At 40.5% G+C, this 27782-nt stretch overlaps 1 pseudogene; it reads right to left on the bottom strand.

Annotated features, from left to right (window-relative positions):
• Positions 1-158: 158 nt before the first annotated feature.
• LOC109437108 (small ribosomal subunit protein eS8 pseudogene) lies at positions 159-27782 on the bottom strand (annotated as a pseudogene).

Raw genomic sequence — 27782 nt, 5'->3', positions numbered from 1 at the left:
ATTGTATCAGTTTCAGGTGTACACTATACCATGTTTCCCCAAAAATAAGACCTAGCTGGACAATCAGCTCTAATGTGTCTTTTGGAGTAAAGATTAATGTAAGACCCAGTATTATATAAGACCGGGTCTTATAATTCTAAGAGAGGAGGGAGGAGGATTTATCTGCCTTTCCAGGCCTTGATTTTCTTCAGCTAGAACTCCAGCTCCTTGCCCTCTTGCACACAGCCATCTGCTCGGCCACACTGGCCGGGTCTTGAAGCGATGCATGCAAGAAGCGTGCCCTGCTGGAACTGCTCCTCTGGAAGACTGCTGATTTGGGCGTTCTTTTCCCTTTCATCACATTTCTTCTGAATTTTCTTTGATTGTTTTTTGTTTAAAATCTCTTCCTTCTCAGGAGTCGGCTTGGCCCCCATCGTGCAGCCCAGGGGCAATGCTTAGTGAGACTCATACCACTGTCTGTCCTGTGTGCTGTCAGCGAGCACGAGGCAGTTCTTCACTAGGGTCTTGGTGCAGACCAGTCCCTTGTTGGATGCATTGTAGACAACATCAGTAATCCTTGTGTTGCACGTACAACACTCAGAGCCCTCGGAGAAGTTCCCCATGTCCAGCCTCAATGCGGGTACTTCTTGTGGCCTCCACGCACACGGACTGTGTGTATGCGGCAGGGTCCAGTCTTAGTGTTGGCAGCTGGGCGTCCCAGCTCCTATTTTCGCTTCTTGTGGTAGGGCTTTCTCTTGCCGCTTGTCTTGCGGCACTTGTGCCACTTGTCCCGGGATGCTCATGGCTCAGCGTCGATTGGAAAGAGACCCTATGACAACTTTGTAACAACCAATTTGTGCTTCTTAATCCCTTCCCCTTTTCACCCACCCCCTTCATCCCTTCTCCCATCTGGCAACCATCAAAATGTCTCTGTGTCTATGAGTTTCTGTTTTGTTTATTTTATTCTTTAGATTCCACATATAAGCCAACTCACTCCGCACAATACCCTCCAGGTCCATCCATGCCACAGGTGGCAAGAACCGATTCGCTTCTATGGTTGAGCAATATTCCATTGTATATATGTACCACCTCCTCTTTATCCATTCTTCTATCAACGGACACCTAGGCTGCCTCCACATCTTGGCTGTTGTAAATAATGCTGCAATGAACATATGGATGCACACGACCCCTTGAATTAGCGTTTGGGTTTTTTTTGGATAAATACCCAGAAGTGGGATTACTGGGTCCTTCTTTGTCTCGTTTTATAGACTTTCTATTAAAGTCTGTTTTGTCTGGTGTAAGTATTGCTACCCCAGCTTTTTTTGTTGTTTCCATTTTCATAAAATATCTTTTCCCATTCATTTACTTTCAGTCTATGTGACTTTCAATCTGAAGACTCTTGTAGACAGCATATGAAAGGGTTTTGTTTTCTTATCCATTCAGTTACCCTATGTTTCTGATTGGAGCATATATTCCATTTACATTGAAAGTAATTGTTGGTAGATTTGTAGTTATTGCCATTTTATTTTTTTTTCTGTGTCAAAACATTCCTCTAACATTCCTTGTAGTACTGGTTTGTAGTAGCATTTTCTTGTCTGGGACGCTCTTTATCTGTCCTTTGATTTTGAATGATAGCTTTGCTGGGTAGAGTTATCTTGATTGTAGGGCCTTGTTTTTCATCACTTTGAACATTTCCTGCCAATCCATCTGGCCTGCAACGTTTCTGTTTAGAAATCAGCTGACAGTCTTATGGGAGCTCCCTTGAAGGTAATTACCTGCTTTTCTCTTGCTGCTTTTAGGATTCTCTCTCTTTGTCTTTAACCTTTGGCATTTTAATTATGATGTGTCTTGGTGTGGGCCTCTTTGTGTTCATCTTGTTTGGGATGCTCTGCGCTTCCTGAGCTTGTATGTCTTATATCCTTTGCCAGGTTAGGAAAGTTTTCAGTTATTATTTCCTCAAATTGGTTCTCTTATCCCTTGCTTTCTCTCTTCTCCCGGTACCCCTATGATGCAAAATGTTGTTACGTTGACGTTGTTGCAGAGGTCTCAAACTAGCCTCACTTTTTTGGATTCTTTTTTCTTTTTGCTGTTCCAATTGGGTGTTTTCTTTTACCTTGTGTTCCAAATTGCTGATTGAATCCTGTGCCTCATCTAGTCTGCTGGTGATTCCTTCTAGTGCATTCTTCATTTCAGTTATTTTTCACTTCTGACTGGTTGTTTTTTATGTCCTTTTTAATGCTTACTATCTCTTTGTTGAAATTCTCACTAAGTTCCTTGAACATCCTTATAACCATTGTTTTGAACTCTATATTTGGTAGGTTGCTTGTCTCCATTTCATCGAGTTCTTTTTCTGGAGTTTTCTCCCGTTCTTTCATTTGAGACGTATTTCTTTGTTTCCTCATTTTGACTGCCTCTTTGTGTTGGTTTCTTTGTATTAGGTAGATCTGCTATGTCTCCCAGTTTTGGCCAGGTGGCTTTATGGAGTAGATGTCCTGCGGGGCCCAGTGACACAGTCTTCCTGGTCATCTGAGCCAAGTGTTTTAGAAGTGTCCCTTGTGTGGGTTGTCTGTGCCCTCCTGTTATAGTTGAGTCGTAATTGCTATTGGCACATCAGTGGGTGGGATTCACCCTCAGGCCAACTGGCTGTGGGGTTTGGCCACATCCATAGCTTACGGGCTGCTGTGTGGTGGGGGTATTACCACATAGAGCAGGGTTTGCCCCAGTGGGCACTGGAGCTTGTTGAGACTGCGCTTTGGGTGTGCCACTTGTAGGACTAATTGGGTTTTGCTGTGCTGTGTTCTGAAGACAATCTCCAAGTATGTTGGTTCTGGGGCCTCTTGGGAGGGTCTCTGATGCAGGCCCAGATCAGCCCCTGTCTGTGATAAGCTGGGACTACATGGTAGGACGTACAAAGCAATCGGTTGGTAGCTGCCTTTGCTGTACCTGTAGGCATGTGTGAGAGGCCACTCTGCAAACCAAGGATGACGGCCAACAGTACCAGGCCTGAGGTAGCTCTGCAAAAAGCCAGGACACTCGGAGGCCTACTGCCACCTGCCACTTCCATAAGGTTCAGCTTCCCATAAAACCTTGTGAGGTATGGTGCTGGGTATGTGTTGTCACGCAGCAGCCTATCCGTCTGTCCCCTCATACCTGCCCCTAAAGAAAGGAGAGTCTGTGAGACAGAACCTTTCAGGGACTTTGCTTCACCTTTGTGCTTACACCTTATGTCTCCCTGTTTGGCCCCGAAGGATGGCTGGTTAACCAATGACGAGTAAGATTCCCCACACGGGGGACAACTCAAGCCAGGCACAGTCGAGTGGGGCCCAGCAGGAGAACCCACGGGGTTGATAGAGGTGGGCATAGACCCCCACTGTCCCCCGGTTAAGAAGAGTTTATGTCTCTGTGGCTGCATTCCTTTCCACAACCTGCTTGGGAAGAGATTCAATGGTGTAATAACATCAGTTCTCCATCTATCCATTTCAGTAGGTTTAAGCATAAAGGTTCAGCTGTTTGCAGGAGGTACACCCTGGAATTGATGGTGCAGCTGCTTGCAGGCAGGGGTAATTAGTTCAAATCAGTTTAATATAATGTGTGAACTTCACAGACCTTGGAGAAAACAATGTTGCTTTCTTGTGTAGCATCAATAAAAGCCACAGGCCGGCCCCATTCAGGGCTCTTAGTCCTTTGAGGCTGTGAGACCCTTGGCCCCTGTTTCATAACTTTCTTGATTTCTGTTTCTTACTTTCTTAACTCTTTGCCGCCCCTTCTCGTTCACTTACTGCCTGTGTTGCGCTGGACGCGACAGGTATGGCAAGGTCTCAGTGAGTCACCAGGGTGGAGTGAGCAGAGCTCACCAGACCAATTCAGATTCAGATTTGGTCGTGAGCATGGAGGAGGGCTTAACACAAGAAAGATGGCACCCGCTTGCTGTCTGCACAAGGCCAAGATCCCACACAGGGAAAATGGTGACTGTACCTCGAGTCCTTGCCCCAAGGTTATACAACTCAGTCTTTCCCTGTATGTCTCCTCCCCCTTCTGAGTTACCATCCCTCTCCTGGAGCCTGAGTGAGCGCCTGTTAGCGAGTGAATCTGTGCGTAGGCCCTTTAAGGGGACATCTGGGTTTCCCACATCCTTCTGTCCTGAATGGAGGGTCAGAATCCCCACTGTTTTTCACAGGCAAATGTTGTGGGGGCTCCTTTTCCCAGCACCAGTACTCTGGCTAGGGAGCCTGGTGTGGGGCTGGGGTCCTTTGCTCCTCTATGGGTAACCTCTGTGGCCAAGATAACTTTCCTGATTTTCAGCCACCACATGTGGGTGAGGGACTAGTCCATTTCATGTCTCCGCCCCTCCTACCAGTCTCAACATGGCTTCTTCTTAATAACCTTAGTTATAGAACTTCTGTTCAGCTAGACTTCAGATGGTTCTCCGGGTTGATTGTTTATAATTTAGTTGTAATTTTCATGTGTTCAGGGGATGAGGCAAGCCAGCGTTTATCTGCTTCGCCAGCTTGGATCTCTCCCCTATTGATACTTTAACTGCATGATATCTAGTGGCCTCATTCCAAGAGTCACACTCATCAATTTGAAAGGATACTTCTAGTAAATAAATCAAGATAACTCACTTGTAATTTTAAATAATTTGCCTCTACCTCCATATCCCTTTCCTTGCCTTTGCTCTCAGGCTAATCCTGTGGTCTAGAAGGTCCAGGGATTTTAGCACCAGGAAACTGCTGCAGATAGTGGGGACCCCCACCCAGGTCATGGAAACCCCCTTCTGAGGTGAGCAGGTGCCTAGGAAGCCCATCTTCCCCCCTTGCTGGACATGTGAGCGAGGGTTTTGGCATAGCTGGTCCCTTGCGTTCCTGACCTGCTAATCTGCTTCTGGCTGCTTCTGCTTTCAGAGCTCGAAGGTTGTGGTGGATGCTGGAGCCAGGTGGTACTGGCTAATTATGCACATGTCTTCCCAACTCCTGTCCAGTGACATTAGTAGCTTGAAATTGGCTGTGGTGGAAGTATTTATGCCATAGAAATTGACAAATGCTACAGGTTAGGATTTTGGATGTTCTCTCTCTCTCTCTCTCTCTCTCTCTCTCTCTCTCTCTTGCTCTCTCTCGCTCTCTCTCCATTTTTGATTGTTGTTTTTTAAACATTTAGCAGTATACACCATTGCTTAGGCAAGATTAATTTGCTAAAGATTCTGATTAGTTGATAAGAGGAAGTTAGGAATCATAATGAGTGCTGAGAGCTGTAAAACTTTCTCTGTCATAAAGGGACTCCAGGATTGCTCTATCTCCCCTTTTACCACCAATCCACCCTGTACACAGGCAACAGAATGAACATAACAAAATTCAAATATAACCTATTCTCTCCCCTACTTAACATAATTCAGCAACGACCTCTCAGAACAGAGACTAAGATTTTTAAGTTCGAATGGAAGGTCTTGTGCAGTAGTACACACAGGGGTACATCAAATATTATAGAGCCAGGGACAGCTAACTGCCTGGCATAGTATAGCAACACAAGAATTATCTAGAAGGAGGTGTTTCTCACTCCCCATAGCTGATAAGACTTTTAGCAATTATTGCCACTAACAATATCTCACAAATCAATGTGTAACAAGGAATGCAAGTTTGATAATAAGAGGGAATATCCCTTTTCAGGGACCATTAGATTGGTCATATTCCTCATTCAAGGAATTTCTATTTCCTTTATGATGGAAAGAGTGGTGTGATAAATGTGATAACCTTTACAATGGCCCCCAGAGATCCTTGCCTCCTGGTATTCATACCCTTGTGTGCTTCCATCCCACACTGAGCAGGGCTGACCTGTGTTAACAAGAAAATTTTGCAGAAATGACAGTGTGTGACTTCTGAGTTTCTAGGTCATAAAATATGTTGTAGCTTGTGCCTTTCTGTCTTGGATCACTTGCTCTGGGGGAAGCCAGCTGCCATGTTGTGAGGACAATTACAGCCCCATGGTTAATATAGGTAATATAGGAGGAATTGAGGCCTTCTGCCAACAGCCAGTACCAGGGTGCCCTCCATAGAAGAGAGCCATGTTGGAAGAAGAGTTCCTCAACCCTGGTCACGCCTTCAGATGACTGCAGCCCTGGTTAACATCCTGACTGCAGTCTGGTTGAGAGACCACAAGCCAGAATCACCCAGCCAAGCTGCCCCCAACTTCCTGACCCACACAAACTATGAAATAATGCTTATTGTTGTTTTAAGATGCTAAGTTTTGGGGTGATTTGTTACACAGCAATAGATGGCTAATACAAAGAGCTAAGGCAAATTTAGGGGGCCAATCTTGAGGAACATTTGTTTTTATGCTATGAAGAGGTGTTGGGAGCTTTCTTGCTCCATATGAGAAAAAAATCTCTCTCATGATCCCTGATTCCCTTGGAAAGTGCTGAATATTTATTGCCAAAATGTGATAAAACAGCCTAATCTGAAGCATGCATGTTGGTGGGAGGTGAGAAAGATCCGAGCTTAGATTGGGAGCACAGTTCTTTCTAATTTTGGTTAGGTTGTGAGTGACTGCTGATGTTACCAGAGAAATAAACTGAAGAATAAATATACATGGAGTTTGGAATAGAAGTTAAATATACTTACAGTCAAATGAATCTGATATACATAATGGTTATGTTTTTACATGGTTACCAGGAACAATTAAAATACCTATAAAATACATCATCTGTTTTTATCATAAACATCCAATTATTTCTAGGGTCAGCCCTTCAGAAAGAAAATAAAACTGATCGTTTCCCAGCCAGCAGAGGAAATAGCTGACTCTGAGATCCAGTAGGCAGTTGACTTGACAGACAGTGCTTCCCTCTAGCGAAACAAAGGTTTGGGACAGGGAGGCTGAATTGTATTGACATTTCACTATAGTGAATGCAATCTGATTCTTTTGCTAACACTAGGCCTGAAAAGGGGCAGGACTAGGTGCTTCAGGGCTCCCAGAGGATACAGGTCTAAGGAGACTGAGCTCCTTGGTTGGGGAAGAAAGGAGATTCATAGAAGAAAATGTGACCCAAGTGGAAAATGGCATGGGAATGGAAAGCATCAAACGCCAACTTTTCCTACTCATTTTAGGCTGCTTCTCTCTCTACCCAGCCTGTACAACTTGTCAGACAACTAAGCTGGAGAAAGCCGTAAGTGCTAAAGTGAAGGAGAGACCAGAGAATTTTCCCAGGTAGAACCTCAGTGCCCGTGGAATTAAGCTCACTGTCACAGGGAACAGAGCAGGAATTAAGGAAACCCTAACACTTCATGTTAAAACAAGTATCTGTAACTGCTCAAGTCAAGTGAAATTCTGTGTCCTTAGAAATGATACCGTGAAAGAAGGATGGACACAAATTCAGTTTATTCAGAGAACAAAACTATGTGGTAAAGAAGTTAAGGAATCAAACTTTTAAGATGTCCAATGAGAAAAAAATTGCAAAGAAAAAAATCATTTATGTTTTACTTAAAAATCCTGCTATTGTCAGTCACACATCAACAGACTGGCAGCCTGCTTTTCTGTGTTTATATGTTTGTTTCTACGGATGCCTCTGAATTCTTTGTTAGAAACGAAGTAGTCAGACTGCTGAGAGAATTAGCAGTGCTTCCACAGTGGCGTAGACTTGAATCATACAGGGACAGATAGGAAGCACACTTTTCCTTCCCCAGCTCTCACTGGACCTGGGCTTTCTGAAGGCCAGGAGCGGCTTCATGGGCGTGAGACCTGTGCTCAGAGTGGCCTGCCTTGGTTAATATTCTGTAGTCACTGTCTTGATATTCTTAATTTTTGAACAAGGGACCCTGCTTTATCATTTGGTGCTGGACCCCACAAATTAATGTAGCTGGTGCTGCATGAGGGCACTCAAGGGAAGGCGATACACCAGCTTTGGAGGCAAGCAGCCTTGTGATTTTATCCAAACTGCCTCTTCCTTGCTATGCAGTGGAAAACCTACTTACCTCATTATTCACATTCTGAACCTCAGATTTCCATCTGCAAAAAGGAGACTGCCATCTACCCTCTAGGGTTATTACTGTAAGAATTAGACGATTTGGAGAAGGAATGCAGATAAAGCACCTAGCACAGCATGCCTGGTTCCACTGTGATTATTATTCATAAAAGCCAACTCCATATTAGATCCCAAATGAGTGCTGGTCATAAAAATAAGTACTTTTATGAAAACAAATCTCTATTTTTGCTTTACATTTTACAGATAGGTGTTGCCACGCAGCAGCCTACCCGTCTGTCTCCTTGTACCTGCCCCTAAAGAAAGGAGAGTCTGTGAGACGGAGAGTCTGTGTTGCCTTGTTTGACCTCAGCTGGGAATCACAGAAGTCAAACCATTCAATTTTTTTGCTGTTCTGCACATGTACACAAGTGACCACGAAAGTCCATGAGGATTACTTTGGGGATAACAAATAAAGTTTTAGTGTAGGTGAATTTACAAATATGGAATCCACCAATAATAATCAATTATATATGGAAGTTGAGAGGGAACGATTTCATTACCTTAGTGGACTTGAAAACAAATCCAGAATGTTAGTTAAGAGATGAGTACAAATGTGAGATCCGGCCATCTCCCTCATCTTCTTTTTAGTAGGACATAGCAGAGAGTTCACTGGATGTGGAGTGGGAGAACTTAGGTAGTTCTGGGTCTTGTCTTATCAGCTGGGCAACTTTGGGTAGGCATCTAAAATTCCCCATTCCTGTTTCTCAGTTTCTATATATGTACATTGAGACCAATAACATCTGCTTTATTTCTTTCAGAGAGTAGTGTTGAGGGTGCAATGCATTTTTCTTTAAGTTCTGCTTACTGTTACCTAATGTTGGGGCAGAGAAAGAAGAAAGTGAAGCGGGTGTCATATTGTGTATCTTTCTTTGTAGGTGGTTTGTCTACCCAGAAAAAAACAAAAGCCAACTCCATGTAAATGTTTGGATTTGGATAAGTATGTTTTCATTCAAAATGCATTATGAATCCAAAGGAACAAAGCATTTTCTAGGTAAACTGGCCTTCCTAAATAAGAAAGTACTTGAACGAATAGTTTTAAGACCTACCCCCCACACATACCTCTACTAGGGTTTTGGGGGGAAATATGGGAATAAGAAATAATATTTAAGTTCTGAAGTAACAACCTTGGGAGAGGGGACCAGTGAAAAGTTGGCTCCACTATAGTGTACAGGAGTTGGGGTTGGTGGAGGAAACACCACAAAAGGACCCAGCTCTGGTGATGGTTGCACAACATTAGAAATATGTTCAAGAAAAGGTCCAACATAGCAGAATAAGTAAATATTATGCCTGCCTCCTCCTATGATCACATTAAAATTACAACTAAATTATAGAACAATCAACTTCGAGAATCATCTGAAGACTAGCTGATCAGAATCCCTATAACTAAGGATATAAAAAAGAGGCCATGTTGAGACTGGTAGGGGGGTCAGAGATGCACAACGGGCTGACCCCAAACCCACATGTAGTAGTAGAGCAATGGATGGGACATCTCGGCAGTGTGTATCCCCCCCCGAAGAGTGAGAGACCCCAGCCCCAAACCATACTCCCCTGCCCAGGGATCCTGTCCTGGGAAGAGGAGTTTCCCCAACATCTGGTGGTGAAAATCAGCAAGGATTCTGTTTGTCCTGGTAAGAAGGAAGATGGCTAGAAATCCAGAGCTCTTAAAGGTTCTGCACACAGACTCATTTACTGGCAAGAACTCACCCTGGCTTCGGGCAGAGGGGCTACAACTCGAGAGGCACCAGAGATATACAAGGAAAAACTGAGTTGTGTGGCTTCAGGGCAAGGACTAGAGAGACAGCTGCCATTATCCCTGTATGGAGCCTGCCTCACGTGTAGCCTATAGGCAGGCACCATCTTTCCTGTGTCGAACCCTCTCCCACAGGGCCAAATCTGAGACTGCATTGGTCTGGTGAAGTCTGTGCGTACCCCACCTTGATGACTCCCTGGGACCCTGTCCCATCCAGCTAGTGTGGCATCACATAGGGCACTCTTGGCTCCAGGGCAACTAGCCCCACCCTGCAAGCTCTGGGAGGCTTCTACAGCAACAGACACGCCATGGTAGTCTGGAAAACTTTCTATGGTGGGTGGTCAGATCCAGCTAGCTCTGCAGCCTTCCTCGGGCAGCTCGCAGGGATCTGCAGGCCCGAGGCAAGCAGCAGCTGGTCACCGTGTTCTCTGGGTGTTTTACAGAGTAGCAACAGACTCAGCACTGGTGAAAGAACTGAACCTTCATTAACTTTGTGAAAACCACTGGTTACACTCCAGTGACTCCCTGGGACCCTGCCCCACCTAACTCAGGTGGTATCATCAGGGGCACTGTCAGAACCAGGACAACCAGCCTGGCCTGTGCACCTAAGATGGCTCTGTCAGCAACTGGGACTTAACAGCAGCCAGCCAGTGGCAGCAGGCTGAGGGGGACCCTGGACCTTTTGCTAAGCTGCTGCTGGCTCAAAACTGGTGGCAGCCGACCTCTGTTCACAGTGAGGCCATCCCCACATGATTCCAAGTCCAGCACAGGCAGCAACCAATCGCTTATGGCTTTGTGGATTCTACCGGTTAGCCATGGGCCAGTCCTGGGCAAAGCTGAAACTGGCCTGCATGGGAGCCGCTCCCAAGAGACAACAGGAACAACACACCCAGAGGCCAGCCTCAGATGACACGAGAGCACTATCTCATTACCCCACAAACAGCACACCCAAAGGGTGGTCTCAAAGGCACAAGAGCCCACTGGGCAATTCCCTCTCTGAGGGGTCAGCCCCTACACAGCAGCCCATATGTCGTGAGTATAGCCAGTCCTCGCAGCCAGTCAGCCTGAGAGTCCATCACCCACTGACGTGCCAAAAACAATCAAGGCTCAACTACAACAGAACACACACATGGGACAACACACTCATGGGACACTCGTGGAACACATGCACAGGTGATCAGGGAGATTGTGCCATTGGACCACACTGGACACTTACTACATAAGGCCACCCGGCAAAGACAGAGACGTAGGAGATCTATATAATACATAGGAACAAACACAGAGAGGCACTCAAATGAGGAAACAAAGAAACATATCCCAAATAAAAGAATGGGAAAACTCCAGAAAAAGAACTAAATGAAATGGAGGCAACCAACCTACTGGAGACAGAGTTTAAAACACTGGTTATAAGAATGCTTAAGGAACTTTTCATTATGATTTTATTTTATCCTTGATATAAAACTAAATTAACGAGAGCAGCTCTTCCTAAAATTATCACTTAACAGTGTTGATTCACTTTCCTGTTTAATCTGTGTCTCCTGCCTCTTTTTTTTTTTTTTTAAGGAAATCTTATTTTAAAACCAAACATTTATTTAGCCCTATGTCTGTATGCAATTTTTAAATTTGAAACTCCTTAATCAGAAACTAAATATGGATTCAATTTCAATATTTGCCTTAGCATTAGTTTACAAGTACAGAAGCAAGTAAGTGGTATCTGTTTCCTAATATATTTGTGACTATTTTATATCAGCATGAAGTATGCAGCTTGATGTGAGAACATTAAGAAATAACCTGTGACAATATGGATTTTGATAAGCTGAATGTTTTCTAAGGTCTTTGGTTTCCCAATATATACTTCTCAGTATTAAGATCACATTAAATTGTGTCATTTACCTTAAAGGACAAGAGAGTGGACGTGGGGAGCCCAGGCTGAGCCACACTCCATTTGTTTCCTAGGCAAAACCTGATGAATCTTTAAAACCATTGAGCTGTAGTTATTAAAGGTCACTTCATGCAGAGGTATTTTAAAGTTAGTATGCTGCTCCTAAAGATTGGAAACTCTTAAAATTCCTCAAAATTAACCTTCAACGGTGAAATGTATACGTGCTAGAGGTGAGATTCTTTGATGCCTAAATTCCTCCTGGGAAGTCCTAAATCCTACCATATAAGCCTACCCAATTTTAGTGCATTGTAGGCTAAAGCCTTGTAAAAGCATAAAAAAACTCATTGCGACTTCATCAGAAAAGCATTTTTTAAAATAATTTGAAGATCACTTTGTGACATGATCTTTTGCAAAATACTTTGTTATGTGGTAAACTGCCTTTGTTTTAGAATTGCACTGGGTGCAATTGTATAAGTAACAATTATTTTAAAGTAAAGGAATATCATGTATATATATATATGTGTATATATATATATATATATATATATATATATATATATATATATATATATATATAAAATAATGCATATACATTTTAAGAAAGAAAAACTATTGAAATTGTAATACTCAATATATACCAATAACAAAAGATGAATACAAGTCACATTTGACTTCTGCAATTACAAGAGGTGCTCAAAGTGGTTACCATCAGCATCTGATTATGGCGAACTACTGCTTGAGCAACGTTGATCAATGTGTCCACTTGTATACATTTTTTTGGCATCCCTGGTATGTTATATACAGAAGGTTCTTTCTGACCTTCAAATTCAGTCTACTGGGATATGGCTTTATTTTTACGGAACAATTGTGACATCTAGTGGTTAATCTAAGTAATTCCAAGGAATGGTTTCATACGCTATTTTTCTTAAGTTCATTTATTAATAAATATTGGAACTTGATATTCAAACAATGCTATAACAAATATCCTTGTACATATCTCTTTACATACTTAATTATGTAGGATAAAGACCAAATAGTGGAATTTCTAAGTGAAAAGATGTGTATTTAAAATGTTGTTAGTGCCAATCCACCCTTCAAAGATTTCCATTTCCCCTGTGATTGAGGGTAGTTCTTCACATTATATTAACGATGAATATTAGCAAACACATTCATTTTTGTTTTAATTTTCACTTATTTATGAATGGGGATATTCATCTTCTTATGGCTATTTTTCCCCACTTTCTTTTGTTTGGCCACTTGTATTTCTTTATCAGTGAAGTGCCACATATTTATACCATTTAAAAAAATTTGCTCGTTCTTGAGCATCTTTTTTATTGAAAAAGATTTTTACATAATAAGGAAATTCATCATTTACCTGTCATTTGCACTGAAAATATTCCCCCAGTTTGTCATTTATTGTTTATACTTTGTGATGGTTTCTTGCTTTGCAAAGTTTTTAATTTTTATGTTATCAGATATATCAGTTTTTTTCTTTATAATTTTATTTTTGTGTCATATTTAAAATGGGATATTGGTGAGATAAACAGAATTTTACTTTTGTCTTGATATAGTTCTCTATCATTTGAACATATGACTATGAACATATATTACTTATGTTATAAAATTTATTTTAAAGGACTATTTAATAGCATGGGAAAATACTTAGGATCTGTAGTTAATTGAAAAAGCAAGTTATAGAACAACAAGTAAAATATGATTCCACTTTAGGAAATAAAAGAATATCCATGAAAAGAAAAAGGACTGCATGGATATACTACATCAAAATGTTAACAATGATCTCAGAGTTGAAGGATTTGGGTAAATTTTTTAAAAGATTTTTATTAAAAAATATAGCCAACATACAACATTATATCAGTTTCAGGTGTACACCATAGTTGTTCAACATTTATATACATAAAGAAGTGATCACCGTAAGTCCAGCAACCTGACACCGTACCACGCTATCACGATATTATTGATTATATTCCCTGTGCTGTACATTACATTCCTGTGACTTATTTGTTTTGTACCTGGAAATGTGAACCTCTTATTCCCCTTCACCTTTTCCCTCCCTTTTTAATTTTTCAATTACAGTTGACATTCAATATTATATTAATTTCAGTTGTACAGCATAGTGATTAGACATTTATATAATTTAAGAAGTGATTCCCCTGACTAGCCTAGTACCAACCTGGCACTATGCATAATTATTACCATATTGTTGACTATATTCCTTGTGCTTTACTTTACATCCCATGCACTATTTTATAACTACCAATTTGTACTTCTTAATCCCTTCACATTTTTCACCCTGTCCGCTAACTCCTCTTCCATCTGTCACCCCAATAAATCTAGTACCCATATGACACCATACATAGTCATTACAATATTATTGACTATATTCCTTATGCTGTACCCTACATCTGCATGATTACTGTGTAACAACCAATTTGTAGTTCTTAATTCCTTCCCTCTTTTCACCCACCGTCTCAATCCCCCTCTCATCTGGTAACCATCAAAATAGTCTCTGTATCTATGGGTGTATACACTCACAGTCTCTGTATTTAGATTGCACAGATAAGCAAAATCACATTGCATCTGTCTTTCTCTATCTGACATACTCCACTCAGCACAATACCCTCCAGGTCCATCCATGCCGCCACAGATGGCAAGAACCCATTTCCTTCCATGGCCAACGGGTACTTTTAAATTTTCTTTTGTATTAATCTCTATTTTCTAAACACTCTACAATGGACATACATTATTTTTTTATTATAAAAAGTAAAAAAAATATAGCAGAATGGATTAATTCCTGTGTATAGATCTCTGCAAGATACTTTAATTTCATGTAGGTTATGTGTTACTTACCCAAAGGCCTAGCACTGCCCTTCTCTTTCTTTCCCAATCCAATGATTTATTTCATTCTTAAAAAGTTTGATTCATCATGCATTTCTTATAAAATAGGATGATATACTCCATTAATACATTCAAAGGGAGAAATTTCTTGTTCATGGAGCCAGAAGATAATTGGATACAAAAATATCTGACATGAAAGTTATTTCTTCCACTACATTTCAGTTATGCAAAACCTCTTACTCGCTGGATTTCTCCTCCACACTGGACTGATTTCATCTGTATTTTATGTGGAATAAGTAGCAAATACTTATGTTCTTTGAATTCTTCTTGTTTATATAATTACACTTACCCTTGTTCCAGAAAGGATTTAAAGTAGTGAGTAAAAACACCTAAAGTTTAAAAATAAATAAAACATAACCAGATTAAGTAAATGTAAAATACGTGGGTGAAGAAATCAGAACAAAGAAAATAGGAGAGATAAAATTAAATCATAAGGTGAAATCTATCCTTTAAGGGCCAACACTCTTTTTAGAATGATACTAACTCTTCTAAGCAGCTTCCTCAGCCACCAAGAGAGACCAGAGTCCTGAGATGGAGGACAGAGGGACATTAGTCCAGTGCATGAGATTTATGTGTGACAATAACAGCAATGACAGCAGCATCTACTGAGGCTTCCTGTGAGTCAGGAACAAGGCTGAGCTCTTTACATCATGGTTTTATTTAAACTTCACAATAACCCTATTGTTAGTGGGGAGTATTTATTCCTGCTTCCCATGTTTTCATGTGACTCCCTAGGAGGGAAACATTTGGGAGTAATTCTTTGGGCTTCTCAGATCTGCCCCTTACATAATTTCTTCCTCTTCAGAAGGAGTTTGGGAAAGTTGGTCAGTTTGAGAGAAGGAAGGCACAGCGGCAGCTCCTTCCCCGGGGATTCCTGTTCTCCAGCCCAGGGGCTCCCTGCCCCTCCTGCATAAAGCAGGAGAGCTCTGCCTCCTACTTCTGGACTTCTGATATGTTCCTCAATTCAGCTTATCAGTAAGGACGCAGACACTGTCCACAATCTCTTATCTGAAACTCGTGAGGTCAAGGTGGGTTTCAAAATTCAGAAAATTTTGGATTTTGGAAACGTTATGTGGTTCATTTACAGGTTCTGGGACAACTCCCCATCATCCATCAAACATATTATTTCTGCAATAAAAGTTATAAATATTCACACTGAGAGAAGTTAAGACTATATCACCTCAATTTAGGTCAGATTTTACTGTCAAATGAGTTCAGATGGTGCTGGATTTTGCTGCCAAATGAGTTACAAAAACCCTTTTGGTTTTTAGAACTTTATTGGATTTTGAACTGTAAGTAAGGGATTGTTTGGCTATATTTTGATCTCCAGCTGACTTCTATGTCTAGTTTCTCAGTTGGTTCCTGTCTTGGAGAAGGGAGGAAGGCAGAGGTAGATGAATTATGAAGGTAATAAAGCTTAAGCTGCAGGTCCCCTCCTGTGGCCTTAGAACTTATTTTTATAATTTTATATTATTTCTCTTAAAGAGACCCCTCAAAAATATAAGCTTCAGGCCCCACAATACCTAGGTACACCCTGGATAGAGGTATGATTGCCTTCCCTAAAACCTCAATAGCCAAAAGGTAGATGCCATTATCATCCCCATTTTAGTAAGGAAGAGACTGAGGCAATGAGAGCTTAAGTAATTTTGGCATTCATTTATAAGTGGCAAAGTCTGGATTCAAACCCAGAGAGTGGAACTACTGAATTTGTGCTTTTAACCACTGCCTTTCTATATCTGTGCATAAAAATATAATAGTTGGCATTCTCTTTCCAGTTAAAGTAAATCCCAGAGAATAGCCCTTATCCCAACAACAAAAATAACTGTAGACATCTCAATTTCTATCAAACATCTCAGTCTGATTAGAGAAGAATGAAATTCTTCAAATGAAGTACCTATCAACTTAGGAAAAAGCACTGAAATAACACCTCTGTACACTTTCTTCTAAAGAGAGTCCTAGGAATTAGGTCCTGTTTTTACATTTTCATTCTCCTAATAATGAGTCTTCAGTAGTAGGTGGAGTCTGCTCTTTTCCCCCAAAAAGTGGATTGTCTTTGCATTCCCTGACACCTTACTGTGTTTCGCTTTTCATGAAATTCAATCTGGAAATCAGTGAGAACCGTGTATACAGAATCCTCTAACATTTCTGTAACAGTAAACAGTCTCATAGTTATAATGCCTCACTTACTCTGCACAACAAACCTATGAGAAAAGTAAACGGAATACCCACATTTTGCAAATGAAGAAACTGAGGACAAGAGAAAGTAAATTCTCCAAGGTCACCAGTTAGTGGTAAAATTGGCACCAAGACCCAGGACATTTTCCCCAAGGACCACTATAACCACATCTGTTTTATAAAAATTTGGGGACTAGCCTTCTCCACAAGGGTGATGTAGAAGGTTGTTTTATCTAAAGAGCATCAACTCTGGTCATATATGTTCCAACTTGTTTCACGCATAACTTCATCTGCTACTAAATTATGGATGAAGTTTCCCAAGAACAACAAAACCGTTTGCACATTCAGACAGGTTTGTATTTCATTCTCAGATTCTCCACTTGGCATAAGAACAACAAGGAAAATTTTTGTTTTATTCCCACAATTGCAATAGTATTTTAAGATACTTTATTATGAAATACAAATGAAGTTATAGGGAATAATGATAGTCCCTCAAAGAACATAATGATACTCACCCCCCAGCTACAATATGCCTTAACATTTTGCCCTACGTTTGCTTCAGATTTTTTCTTACGTAATGAAGACCCAGTGAGTGTTTCTCCAATCCCATTCTTTTCTTTCACTACCCAGAGGTAACCAGCAGACTAAATTTTATACATTAATCTATAAATATTTATATAGTACTTTTGCATTAAATTTTTTAATGCAAGACTTTTTTGTATTTATATAAAAATATTATTGATATAAGTAGATTTACCATCCTGCAATTTTTTTATACTCACTCTTTTTTGGGACTTAGTTTGATAATGAAAACTAACAGATTCATGCCTTTAGTTTTTATGATGTTGTGGATAGGACCTTTGTTTCAATTACATTTTTAAATTGGTTATGACTGGTATATGAGAACACTATTGATTTGGAATCAAGTAAACTTTCTGAACTCATTTATTAGTTCTAATAGCTTGTAGATTCTCTTCAATTTTCCATGTGAGCAATCATCTGAAAATAAAAACAGGCAAGCATTTTTACAATGATTATGTTTCTCAGTGTAACCTGATAACTTTACAGAATAAAAAGCTCATAGGAAATCTGATTTCTAAAATAAAATCGTTCTCCAGTATCTACAAGCATATGTTCCAATGCAGAGATGCAGGAAGTGCCTCCTAGTCTCCATCCTGAATCTTTTTCAAGAGGTGTAGTTATAGCCATGTTCATTTCTTGCTTTATCACCAAAGACTTGATTCCCTGAGGATTGCTTGGTGTGGTTTCAAATGGAGCACCACAGGCCAAAGAACTGGAAACAAATGGGTGACTTGTATTAATATTTCAAGAAGGGCATATTACCCGACTTAACAACATCTGTTATGTTATACTACAGTGGACTTTTTGGAGAAATAGTCTTTAGATAGAGGAAGCTCCTAATCAGATTTTTTCTTTAAATATATTAAAAACAAATCTATTTATTCTCTTTTTCATTTATCAATAAAATAGGCTGGAGAAGAGCAGTGAATTCAACATCATCTGTTCCCATTGAGAAGAAAAGTAAAGAGGCACATAATGAAAATCAAGGTCAGAGACCCATTATTTTTGTGGCCATTTATTCTGACCTCCTGTCAGTGCTGGACAAAAAGGCCAGTAGTCTTAATAAAGTAAGAGTCTTCTGGGAAGGCATAGTCTGGTTTCCATGAGAACTGGAAGCCAGAGCTTTAACTGTATGTCCTTTCTCATTATTTTGAACTAACATTGTTAAAGGACATTTTCCCAAAACTCTGTTCCATAGAAGACATTATTGAATAAACTCTATGTCAATTAGCATTCTTTGGATGCAAACAGAGAACTAACTTAAGCAAAAAGTTATTGGAAATATTCCAGGTAGCTTAGTCAAAGGAAATGTTGAATAATTAGGCCTCAGGAAGGAAAGGGCTGAAGGCAGAATCTGGGTAGTCTCCGCAGAGAACTGCCATTTGTCAGCTCTACACGTATTCCTGTCTGTGTCACTCCACTCAAGATCAAGAGAGAGACTGATTTGCCTGCTCATGCCAGTGGCCCCTCCTTGACATGTGTGCTGATGGGCCAAAGCAGGGTGCCAGGGAGGGCACCTTCATTTTCACATAATTCCATGACTATGTACGAGTATGCTGGAGAAGGGGAAGTTACCAAGGGAAATCAGGGTTTTGTTACCCAAGAAAGGGGGAGAATTGCTGTACAGGAGGCCCCAACAAATATTCATTTCACTCCTCTTTTTTATCAAACCTTAATATAGCAACCTCCTGGCAAAACCTCTTGTCAGTAGCACCAAAGGGGTCTGGGACCCCAGAAGGTGATGACTCCTCTGAAAGTAGCCCCAGAAATGCTGAGAGGGGAGACCCCATCCAATCCACTGGGGACACCAGGCTGCCAGCATGGACCTGAGTCCTCAGGGAGAAAGGAGCTTTATCACACACGTGAATAATGGGACAGAGACTTTTAAAACTGAGAAGAGTATTCAGTGGGCCCTGACAGGCGGGCTGGCCTAGAAAGCTTCCCGAAAGCACAAAGCTCCCCTAAAGGGACTTCTTATTTTTTTGGCTTCAGACTATTGTTAGAGCAGGCAGTTCCCCCAGGAGGCTTCTGTGGTGCCCATCTCCCAGCTGGACTGTATAGCCAAGGTTTCTTCCTGAAATATCTCCCATTATCTTTGTTTTGCGTCTGTTTCCCATTGCCTTTGTCTGTAACACAGGTAAATGTGCAGACTCCAGAGTGGACCACCTGGATTCATCCTGACTCTGCTGCCTACTTTCTGGGTCATCTTCCATGTCCCTACCCTGGCTAATACCACTGCTTTACCACTTACAGCTCTCTAATCTTCCTCCTTCATAAGATTTATTAAGATACCCTGTTATAGAATTAACCCCATTTCCTGATAGCATCTAATTCAGAGAAAAGTCCTACTTCCTTAAGTCCTAAATCACCTAACAAACCAAACTCTTCAATAAGTACATTTGAACGCCCTCTTATTGAGACACCCACATTGCCTCATGCTGCGAATTCTCCCTCTCTGTAACGAGTATTGAATCCAAGTTGTTCAACTACAGGGTGTTCCTGGTGGTCTTTAGCTGGAGGATATTGACAAAATCATGGGTCAGTTTTGAAATTTGCGTGACCTGGTTTGGGCTCCCGGCTCCACCACTTACTAGAATAAGATCTGACAGGTATCTAAACCTCCCTATGCCCCAGGTTCCTCTTTTGTAAAATGGAAATAATTTTCATTGAATTGTTACGAGTATTAACGTGTAAAGAGCTTAGCACAGTGCCTGATACATAAGTTATCAATAAATATTTGCTATTATTATTGGTTTCTGCATCTAATGGACATAATAATTCTATGATTTGCGTTTGATTTTGCCTTTAAAGATTGGTGAAATTATTCTTGATTTTTCTCATGGTTCTTGCCAAATTACATACACTTGAATTCCAATATATGCATGAGAATGTATGCATGCATTTGGTGAGAGATTGAGAAGAGGGCCTAATATTTACTGAATATTATATACCAGACTCTTTGCTGGGGTTGTTTATTTTTTGTAATGAACAAAAGCTAAAGGGATTTTTATGAAAATTTTTTTGAGTCTAGATGCAAATAATTCCAACAGAACTGCAAACAATTTTGCTGGAAAAAAAATTCCTCCTGAGGAATTTGAGCCTGATTTAAGTCAAAAGCAGGGATTTAGATTTGATTTTCCTGCTAGGGGTTGGTACATTCTCTGCCAAAGACATGACCTTCAATTTTTTTCCCTAAGAAATGTCTTTTAGAGCCTTGCAAAACAAATTCAACTCACATGAGAATGTAAATAAAGTTAGGATATGAAATCACATATGCTACTTACTGGCTCCATGAAAGTTTGACAGCAGAGTTTCGGTTGCAACAATCTTGGAGATACCCGAGAAGACCTGTCATTTCAGGGCCTGAAATGATTAAGTGATTAAAATTGCTCGTTAATAATTAAACGTGCCATCTGTATAAGGCAGAGTGTGACCTTTCACCCTGGGTCTCTCAGGCTGTTCTAGAATTTCTACAGTTGGCACATATGGGATCAGAAATCCATTGCTATTCTTCCTTTGAAATATTAGAGGAGGAGACTTAGAGCAGCTGTTTTTGTGCTGCCAGATTTCATTGAAATGTGGGTTTTAAAAGCCCTTGGCTTGTCATTTTGAATTAGCTTACCTTAATCAAAAATTTCACCATAATATAATTCAACTGATGCCTGAAACTCAATATAGCGGAACATTCGCTGAACAATGCACTTAACAATAACCAACCGGAATGTACATTTTCCATTGAAATGTCCTTTTCATGTTATATGAGCCTTTAAAAATGTCTAATAGATTATGAACACTCCTTTTTCTATAATGACAAAACATCAAAAAAAGCAATCTCCACCATGCTCTCTTTCCCCTGCTTGGGCACATAAAAGGGTATATGACATTTGGAGACCTACATGTTGTACTACTGAAAAATTGGTGCAACCCAGTCATTAAGGCAACTGCAGTAATTAGACAGTAAAGATTAGCTACTTGCATATTTGTCTTAAATGTTATGTCAAACAGCTCCCACAGCTCAGAGATCAACAGGTATAGTGGTCAAAACAAAGGAATATCGGCCACCATAAACATAATTTCTCTGTGTGTTCGGGGGAAGCAGGCATTGATCTACACAGTGCTCACTAATTAATCTGTACTGTCCTGGAGACTTTTCATCTGCTTGCCTTCAACAGGCTGTTTAGTTATTAAAGTTCAGCTGTTAGACTACATTGAATGCTTGAAATGTTGACTTTAGTGCTTCCTTTGGAGATCAATTCAGTTCTCCACTTCTTAATTTAAACGTGTGGACTTTTAAAGCCAGAAGCAAAGATAAGTGAGTTAGTTTTATTTTTAACATATACTGCAAATTTTATTTTTAAAAGCTATACCCTGGGGGAAACACTCTTAGAATCTGCTATTTGAGTTTGTTTCTCACATGAACTTATAGCTGGGAATCAGGAAAAATTATCCTGGTTGCTTTATTATATTTGGGAGCTAGATCAAATTTGCTGGGCTTTCAGTTTAACATAAAATAGGGTACATTTGCTCTTTTTCTCCCCAGCAAGATTTTAAGCCTTGGGATCAGAAAACAAGTGTTCACTCATTCACTTAGTTACCTAAAAAAATATTTATTTATGAGTTCCTCCTATAATGGGTACTGGAATACTTGCCACTATAAATGAGACGTGTAAGAACTCAATCCTGGATTAATATAGGGAACCACATACATAAATATCCATAATACAAGGTAATTTTATATATGTACTGGAGGTGCCAAAAAATGTATACAAGTGGACACTTTGGTCAACATTGCTCAAGCAGTAGTTCACTGTAATCAGAACTGTCTGGATGCTGAGGGTAACCACTTTGAGCCCCTCTTGTAATTGCAGGAGTCAAATGTGACTTGTATTCATCTTTTGTTTTTGGTATATATTGATTATTACAATTTTAATAGTTTTCCTTTCTTAAAACATGTATACATTTTTTGTCACCCTCTGTACACACACACACACACACGCACACACACACACACTTTATAAATCAGAGGAGAGGGTGATTCAATTTGTGAAGGGAAGGTATGCTGGTTACTCACCAGCTAACCCTCCAAATCCATTCCCTGCCCTTCTTTGCCCTACTCTGACCTCTACAGATTGCGTTACCTGAGTTTCTTTGCCCCTCTGGCTTTGGGAGGATAGGTAGTAGAAGAAGACAGAGGTCAGGGGGGTATTTATTCCCCCTACTCCCATAGCCAAATTGTATTTCCTCTACCTTAGGACCACAGCTCCTACGGGCAGTCCCTCTCTAGTTCCCTCTCTCTGCTCCCACTTTGCCCCTTCAGTTCCAGGGCTGGTAATAGCTGCCCTTTGTTAGTAGTCCCTGGGTGCTCCACCACCCTTTGTTCTTGTTACTCCTGCCCACACCTCTGTGTTTAGTCCCTTCATTGAGTTCTCTTCACTTAACCCTCCTGCAGGGCCCTTGACTGGCATAGAGAGGAATACAGAAGGTCAAGAAAGGTAGTATGGAGCTTCCTTTACCTTCAAATGTTCAACATATATACTTTGATAGCTCTGAGCAAAACTATTATCCAGAATAAAAATATGTCGTTTCTGTTGCCACCAACAGATGGCATTAGTAGTCATGTCAGTCATTTAGGGACCTGTGCATTGTTCTTTTCTTGAGTCGGTTGCCTATTGTGACACAGTAGTCACCCTTATACTGGGTTTCTCAGTTTCAAGGACCTGTATGTATAGGAAAAACATACTATCTATAGGATTCAGTACCATTCACATCCCCAGGGGCCTTGGAACACGTCCTCCCCGAATAAGGGGGTCACTACTGTTTTGTGATTTATAATAAGAAACATTTTGTCTTTATCCCCATTTCTGAGAGCAATGAAGGTTTGTTATGTTAATGAGGCAACTTCTGTTGAAGCCCTAAACCCCAATGTGACTGTGTTTGGAGATAGGGCCTTTGAGGGGGTAATTTAGGTTAGTCTGGTCATAAGGGTGGAATCCTAATCCAATGAGAATGATGACCTTAGAAGAGGAAGAGACATCAGGAGTATGCACCGCAGAGGAAAGGCAGACCATGTGAGGACACAGTGGGAAGCTCAGGAGAAACCAGCTCTGCTGGCACCTTGAGCTTAGTTCGAGTCTCCAGAACTATGAGAAATAAACTGTTGTTTAAGCCACCAGTCTGTGGTATTATGTTACAGCAGCCTATGTAGACTTATGCACTAATAATGGACAATAATTCACAAGAAATTAGAACAAGTGACTGAGGCAAGGAAAGAAAATATTTGTGTGTGTGGCTAACGGATCATAATTAATATAAGAAGAGGGCTAGGAATTTGTTCCAAAACTTGAAATGAGGAAAGACTTTGAGACTTCTCTCTTAGATGACTGTATGGATATTGGTGCTATGAATCAAACTAGGAATATAGGAGGGAGAACAAATTTGATAGGGAAGATCAGTCTGATTTTGGGCATACTGAATTTAAGGTGTCTGAAGGACGTTCAAGTAGAGTTTTCTAGAAAGAACTTGAAATGTAGACCCAGAACTAAGGTGATAAATGATTTTGGGATGTAGATTCAATTAAAAAATATTTACTGTGCACCAATTGTGTGCTAAACACTTAAAAACATTTTTTAATTACACCATTCTCTTTGTTTTATTTTATTTTTTGTTGTTTTTTCTTAATTTTATTAAATTTATTGTGGTGACATTGGTTAGTAAAATTATATAGGTTTCAAGTGTACATTTCTATAATACTTCGTCTATATATTGCATTATGTGTTCACCACCCAGAGTCAGTTCTCCTTTCATCACCATATACTTGATCCCCATTTCCCTCTTCTACCACCTCCCTCCCTCCTTATTCTCTGGTAACCACTAAACTTGTCTGTTTCTGTGAGTTTTTGTCCTTTGTTTGTCTTGTTCGTTTGTTGCTTTCAGTTTTATATACCACATATGAATGAAGTCATATGGTTCTCAACATTTTCTGTCTGACTTATTTTGCTTAGCATGATAATCTCAAGGTCCATCCATATGGTTGCAAATGGCAGTATTTCATCTTTTCTTATGGCTGAGTACTATTCCATTGTATATATGTACCACATCTTCTTTATCCAATTATCTATCGAAGGACACTTTGGTTGTTTCCATGTCTTGGCTACTGTGAATAATGCTGCAATGAATATAGGGGTACATATACCTTTACAAATAAATATTTTTGGATTTTTTGGGTAGATACCCAGAAGAGGGATTGCTGGGTTGTATGGTAATTATATTTTTAATTTTTTGAAGACCCTCCATACTGTTTTCCATAGTGGCTGTACCAATTTACATTCCCACCAGCAGAGTATGAGGGTTCCTTTTTCTCCACAGCCTGTCTAACACTTGTTATTGTCTTGTTGATGATAGCCATTCTACCGGGTGTGAGGTGGTATCTCCTTATGTTTTTGATTTGTATTTCCCTAATAGTGAGTGAAATTCAGCATTTTTTCTTTTTTCTTCTTCTTTTTTAATTTATTGGGGTGACAATTGTTAGTAAAATTACATAGATTTCAGGTGTAAGCATTTTTTCATATATCTGTTGGCCATTTGTTTGTCTTCTTGGGAGAAGTGTTTGTTCAGGTCTTCTGCCCATTTTTTAATTGGATTGTTTGTCTTTTTGTTGTTGAGTTGTATGAGTTCTTTATATGTTTTGGATATTAACCCCTTATCAGAGATATTGTTTGTAAATATCTTCTCCCATTCGGTTGGTTGCCTCTTTTTTTGTTGATGGTTTCTTTTACTGTACAGAGTTTTTTAGTTTCATTTAGCCCCATTTATTTATTTTTGCTAACCACTTTGTTAATGCTTGGTTTACATCAATAAACAAGACACAAAAATCTCTACTCTGTGGAGCTTATATTCTAGTGGGTCAAAGAAAGGAAAAAAGCAATAACCTAACAAATTACATAGTATTGCAGAAGGTAACACAATACCTGGGAACAATAGAGCATGCCCAGGGGATTGGGAGTGCTGATATGAGTGGGTGTGGGTTGCGATATTCTCTGAAGTGGTTCAGGTTAAGCATCATTGAGAAGATGTCATTTAAGCAAAGACTTGAAGGAGCTGAGGAAGTTAACCAAGGGGCTGTCGGAGGGAAGTGTGTTCCAGGCAGAAGAAGTAGCCAAGCCACTGTGAAGGCCCTGAGGTGAGAGCATGCCTAGTCTATCTGAGAAGCAGCACAGATGCCAACATGGCTCTAGCCCAATCACACAAGAGGAAAGTAATAGTAGATGATGCTACGGAGGCAAAGTGGGGAAGTGTCAGATCACATAGGCGTCAGCTTTTTATAAGGAGCTTGAGCTTGACTGAGTGAGAAGGAAGGTTCTGGATAGAGGTGTCACCTGGTCCGACTTTTGTTTTAAAAGAATTGCTAGTTAGACCATGAGAGTTGGGCAAGTCAAGGATGGGGGCAGAGAAACCAGTTAGGAGGCTATTGCAGTAACAAAAGAGAAGGTAGACGTTTGCTAATTTGAAGGTAGAGGTGATTTGCTAGTGGATTGGATGTGGAGTTTCAGAGAATAAAAGGAGTCAAGGATGACTCCAAGGTTGTGGGACTGAAAAAATAGAAGGATAGGAAAATGGATGGAAGGAAAGATCGTAAGTTTTGAACATGTAGAAATGAGTTGTGTGTTTGCCCTCATTTGAAGAACTTGAATAGGCATTTTGATATATTTGACTAGAGTTTAGCGAAGAGGGCAAGCTGGTGATATAAATTTAGGAGTCTGCCACACATGGTTGATATTTAAAGTCACTGGATGAGATTACCAAGAGAATAAAATAAATGTACCTAGAAGAGAAAACCAAGGACTCAGTCTGGACCACTCCAATATTAACAGGTCTTAGAGAAAAGTAGCATCTGAAAAAGCAGACTAAGCAAGAACAACCTGAGAGATAGGAGGACATTCAGGAGAACACAGTGAACTGGAAACCAAGAGAAAAAGGATACCAAGGAATATGGTGTAATCAACAGAGTCAAATGTTAGTAATAAGTCAAGGAAGATGAAGACCAAGATTTGATCATTGGGTTTGTCACATGGAGTTCACCAGTATCCTTGACAAAGGACTTTTTGGTGGAGTGGGGGGCCAGGGAGTCTGATTAGAGAGTATATAAGAGACAATTGGATGAGAATTGAAGTCAATGAATATAGGCTTCTCTTGCGATATTTGCTGCCAAGGGGAGCAATGAGGAGATATCTAGTTAAGAGTGGGGTTAGGACAATATTTGTTTGTGTTTTCAAAGACTGAATCAATAATAACATGTGTATCTACTGAGAATGATCCAGTATCCAGGAGAGACTGAAAAACACATGATGCAGAAGAACATGGGAGAGTTGCTGGAGTAGTGCTGTTGGAGAGATGAGAAAGGTGAGATCCAGTGCCCTTGGGGTGGGTTTGGCTTTGAATAGGAGCATGAGTAATTCCTGTATAGTAACAAACGGGAAAGCAGAGAACAGGGTGTAATGCTGGGGTAAGTGTGGAGGTGGAGCCTAAGTTTCCTTCTGACTGGTTCCATGTTTTTCTGGTAGTAGACAAGGTTATTGGCTAAAAGTGATTTGGGAGGCTGATGAGTAAGTGGCAGTTGTTCTGTGTGAAGTGAGTGAGATTGCCGGTTCCAAGTCAGCCAGAGGTGGGGTCTAACTTTCTGGGCAAGATGGTAGATTTGGTGAAGCAATGAAACCTCAACCATGAAGCACCAAGAGACTAAGGTCAGTCCAAGGGTGTCGGGTATCATGGGTGGTAACATCCCTTTCCTAACCCTCTGCCTGAGGTGAGATATTTCCATTATCTGTACAGAGTCAGAGACTCAGAACTGGGGGGAGTATACGCTTGGGCCCGGGGAAGCATAAGTAGGCACAGCAGAGTGTCAAAGAACAAAATTCAGCTGAGTGAATTTGAAGATCTAATTGGCTTATACTAAGCAGCAGTAAGTAAACAAGCAACTAGAAGGGCGCTCTGAAGGGCTGTATACAATGGAAGGGTTTTTTGTTTGTTTGTTTGTTTGTTTTTCTGAAAACAAGTTTTATTTAAATAAGTGTTTAAATACATTACATAACATTAAAACTGAAGGGGAAAAAACCCCAAACCAGTTTGTTACTTCACATGGCATTGGGCAGCTGTGGCTAGTAAGTTGCAAGCTCTACCGCTAGCTACATAACCGAAGTATCAGTTTGAAATTTGTTCCCTTGTCGAAAGTTTAACTCTGATAGGTTGGTCTCACATTGTGGTGTTTGGACGTCAATTAGCTAGCCTATGTCTGGTCAAAAAGACCTTGGTGGCAAGCCAGATGTCCTGTCACCTCACTAGAGGGAAGGTGGCTGCTTTAAGCTCCGCCCCTGGGTCAGGTTGGCGACACCAAGGGATCTTTGACTACCAAAGGCTCCCTCTAGTGGTGCAGCTGCCTTTGCTGCCTCATCCCCTCCTCTCAGCTTCACTGAAGGCTCTTCAGCTGGGGACAT

The sequence above is a fragment of the Rhinolophus sinicus genome, chromosome 4 (genome assembly GCF_057876585.1).
Source record: "Rhinolophus sinicus isolate RSI-liver-muscle chromosome 4, RSI-T2T, whole genome shotgun sequence".
In the NCBI taxonomy this organism is placed as follows: Eukaryota; Metazoa; Chordata; class Mammalia; order Chiroptera; family Rhinolophidae; genus Rhinolophus; species Rhinolophus sinicus.
This window is presented reverse-complemented; position numbering and strand designations above follow the sequence as displayed.